The sequence below is a fragment of the Chrysochloris asiatica genome, unplaced genomic scaffold (genome assembly GCF_000296735.1).
Source record: "Chrysochloris asiatica unplaced genomic scaffold, ChrAsi1.0 scaffold00123, whole genome shotgun sequence".
In the NCBI taxonomy this organism is placed as follows: domain Eukaryota; kingdom Metazoa; phylum Chordata; class Mammalia; order Afrosoricida; family Chrysochloridae; genus Chrysochloris; species Chrysochloris asiatica.
In genome coordinates this window covers 7335197-7339627 of record NW_006408641.1, presented here as the reverse complement: position 1 = coordinate 7339627, position 4431 = coordinate 7335197, and the positions used below count along the sequence as shown (strand labels likewise).

The following is a 4431-nucleotide window of genomic DNA, read 5'->3' as shown; positions in this document are numbered from 1 at the left end:
AAGGGGAGTTATCTAATTTACTCCAGACCTTTGTTCCTACTGACCAGGGATATATTCTTAATTGTTGTTGTTGTTGTTGTTACGTGCCATCGAGTCGGTTCAGGAAACCACAATTTGATTCCACTTGATCCTGACCACTACAGTATAGTTTTATCTATTCTTTTCTTTTCCTCTTCTCCTTTTCATAAAGTAACTGGTGCATGTACACAAACATATAGCATTTTGTTTAACTTTTGCTAAATGGCTAATGGGATGTTTGATCAACATCAAGTGGAGATGGGATGGAAAAATGCTGGTATTGTGAAGAGATCCCCTTTCTCCATTAGCAGCATGCTCATTCAGTTCTAACCTTTTTATTCCACTAACGTATTTCCTCTCACTGTTTAACAAAAACATAAAAAATCCTTACAGACCATGTTCAATTGGAAAAGTGTAATGTTTTAAATTTATTATTATAAAACCAAGGACAATTTTATAACTTCTTTGTATATGACTGTTACATGTAGACAAATCTGTCTTTGTTGTTGTTGTTAAGTGCAGTAGAGTTGATTCTGACCCATTGTTATTGTCAGGTGCCATCGAGTCGGAACCGACTCATAGCAACCCCATGCACAGCAGAACAAAACAATGTCGGTTCCTGGTCCAACCTTACTATCGCTGCCACACTTGACACTATCAATGATGCCACCTGGCCTATCCATCTCATTTTTTTCTGACCCTCCATCTTTTTCTCTGACCCTTCATCTTACCCAGCATGACATCCTTCTCCAGCGACTGTTCCCTCCTGACAACATGTCCAAAGTACGAGAGACGAAGTTTAGCCATCTTGTCCTCCAAGGAGCACTCTGGCTGCACTTCTTCCAAAACAGATCTATTGGTTCTTTTGGCAGTCCATGGCACTTTCAGTATTCTCCTCCAACACCACAACTCAAAGGCATCAATTCTTCTATGATCTTCCTTATTCACTGTCCATGTATCTGACAGTGTTTCTCAGCTATTCCTAAGGTTTTCAGTGACTAACGATTTGGAAATAGTTCGTCACTCTTTCTTCCTAGTTTGTCTTTGTCTGGAAGCTCATCTGAAACCTGCCCACCATGGGTGACGCTGCTGGTTATTTAAAATACCGGTGGCATAGCCCTCAGAATCACAGCAACTCAAGCCACCACAGCATGACAGCAATTCTCTACTTGGTATATATTCACAAGAAATACAAGCCAGAACATGAGTAGATATATGCATACCAAGAATGCTCATGCAGCACTATTCATAATAGTAAAAAGATGGAGACAGCCTAAGTGCCCATCAGTGGAAGAATGGATAAACAAACTTAGGTACATACACACAATGGAATACTATACTACCTTGAAGAATAATGATGAAGCTGTTAAACACCTCATAACTTATATGAAACTTGAAGACACAATGCTGAGTGAAACTAGTTGGGCACGAAAGGGCAAATATTGCATAAGACCATTAGTGTAAAAGCTTAAGAAAACATTTCCATATAAAAAGATGGTTTCCATATAAAAAGATGGTTACCAGGGGTGGGAGGGAAGAGACAGTAACTCACAGGTTAGGGGATAGCTAATATTCGTCTACCCTCTAATCAGTGAATTATTACTGTCCCCTCCCTCTCATCCCTGGTAACCATCAAAGAATGTTTCTTTTTTGTATGTAAACATTTTCTTAAGCTTTTTCAATAATGGTCTCATACAGCGCTTGTCTTTTTGTGATTCATTTCACACAGCATAATTTCCTCCAGGTTCAACCATTGTATGAGGGGTTTTGAAGATTCATCATTATTCTTCAGTGTTTCATAGTATCCCATTGTGTGTATGTACCAAAATTTGTTTATCCATTCTTCCATTGAGGGTCACTTAGGCTGTCTTCATCATTTTGCTATTGTGTATAGTGCTGCGATGAACACTGGTGTGCATAAATCTACTTATGTCCTATCTTGTATTTCTTGTGGAGGGATTGCTGGGCCATAGGTATTTCTATTTCCAACTTTTTGAGGAAGAATCATACTGTTTTCCAAAGTGGTTGAAACAGGCAGTCCAACAGCATTTTGCTTGCCTGCATTTTCTGCTAAGCTATAACCTTGCTATTTTGCAGTCTCATGAGAGTCTTATGTGAGTCCTTGGGAAGCGCTGATGGGAGTGGAGATGCACACTCAGAAGAGAAGCGGCATATGGGGCTGTTGCTTGCGCTCTTGGTTGGGGAGTTTAGATTGACAATAAATGCATGAAGATCGTAGAAACAATTGCTTTGACTTCATTTTCTTGGGTAAGAAGTAATATTTGGCTCAGAAGCTCCGAATTTACCCCAAGACTCCTTTGGTATATATTTTAGGATAATGAATCTTGAAAGTGATGGAACCACATCTAAAAGCATTTTTGACTTGGAGTATGTTTCGTGGAAAATTTACTTAACACTAGTGGTAGCTGACTTTTTCGTTTACTTGGATGTCTTTGTTGTCTGCCACTAGCTGTCTTCCTCTTTGAATGCCACTTACAACTCTCTAGTGGCCCAAGACTGGTAACATAGTGGTTACAAATTGGGCTGCTAACCCCAAGGTCAGCAGTTTGAAACTACCAGCTATTCTGTGGGAGAAAGATGAGATTTTCTGCTCTCATAAAGATTTACAGCCTCGGAAATCCTGTACAGGGTTGCTATGAGTCAGAACTGACTCCACGGCACATAACCACTATTATCAGAGACCCAAGAAAAGATCTTCTGGAATCTTATAGCCACTTGTGCTGTCTTTGGTGTTCAGAGTACTATTGCTGGTCTGTGGGCTTTGCTTGTGGGCCCTGTTCTTCATGCCAATAAACCACAGAACCGGCAAACTGGTGCTGTTTTAATGTTGCAACAGCAACTGGATTCTTTTTCTTTGAAAATATAGCCATTCACCTGTCCAACTTGCATTTCCAGACATGTGATTTGTTTTTAGTTGCCCAACATCTCTTTGTCTTTCTTGGATTTCTTGGATCAGTGATCAGTCTCAAAGTTGGTCACTATCTAGTTATGATCACATTGCTCTTGGAGATGAGCACCCCCTTCATCTGCATATCGTGGATGCTTTTAAAGGCTGGTTGGTCAGAGTCTCTGTTTTGGAAATTAAATCAATGACTAGTGATTCGCATGTTTCATTGCCACAGGATTTTAACATACCACATGTGGCAGGTGTGTTTTTGGCACTGGAATGATTTTATCAACACTCTGTATCTGCCTCATTTTGCCCTCTTCCTTTTTAGCACTGACCATCCTCATACTAATAATGAGTCCATATTGGACCAATAAGACTCACCAATAAGAAGACTCAACAACTAGTCAATCCAGTGTATTAAAACTTTGTACAACCAGGAAAAAAAAGCAGCTAGCCTGAAGGTACACCAGAAACAGAAGCAGTAGCTGTTCTAGGAACCAAATGACTCCCAAATTGCCAACCTGAAAAATGGTACATGCGATTATATGAAGCTTCTTGAACAAATAATTTTACAAAATAGAGGGTTGTTGTTTTTAAGTGCTGTCGAGTCGATTCCGACCCGTAGCGACCCTGTATAGAGTTTCCGAGGACCAGCTGGTGGGTTGCTAGGGGTCAGAACAGACTCGAAGGCACTTAACAATATACTATACTGTACTTTATAATGTTATTTTAATGTGAATTTCCCCTACTTAACAAAGTTTACAGTGTAAGACAAACAAACAACAACAAAGTGGTTGAACCATTTTATCATCCCACCAGCGATGTAGAGGGGTCCCAGTCTCTCCACACCCTCATCTGCATTTGTTGCTTTCTGTTTTGTTGTTGTTGTTGTTTTTCACCTTCGCTGTTAATGCTAGTGTGAGATGATATCTCACTGTTGTTTTGTTTTGCATCCTTCTAATGGAGTCCTGGTGTGGCGCTATGGGTTAACGCGCTGAACAGCAAGGTTGGTTTGAACCGCAAGGTCAACGGTTCAAGCTTACCAGCTGCTCCTCAGAAACCCTATACAGACAGGATCACTGAGTCAGAACTGATTCAACAGCAAATTCAGGGTTGGTAGGAGTCAGAGCCAACTCGACAGCACTTAACAACAACAAAAGTAAACCTATGTTTAGCTTCAGTAGACATTATCAAACAGACGCTCAAAATATTTGTGTCATAATATTTGTGCTGATAGATAATTGGTAGTTCTGGTTGCTTTATATTCCTAGCCAAATCTTGATTTTTTTAGTCTTTTCCATTTTCACCATTCTGCTGTCTTTGTAGTTCTAGTACATCGTGGTTTTAATTTTCCTGATGACTAATGAGTTTAAGCGCCTTTTCATATACTTGTTGTTGTTGTTGTAATGTGCTGTGGAGCCAGTTCTGACTCAAAGTGACCCTGTACAGGGTAAATCTTTACAGGAGCAGAAAGCCTCATCTTTCTCCCACAGAACAGCTGG

At 40.1% G+C, this 4431-nt stretch overlaps 1 pseudogene; it reads left to right on the top strand.

Annotated features, from left to right (window-relative positions):
• The first annotated feature begins 2356 nt into the window (after window positions 1–2356).
• On the top strand, window positions 2357–3350 carry LOC102828687 (annotated as a pseudogene).
• Window positions 3351–4431: the final 1081 nt, after the last annotated feature.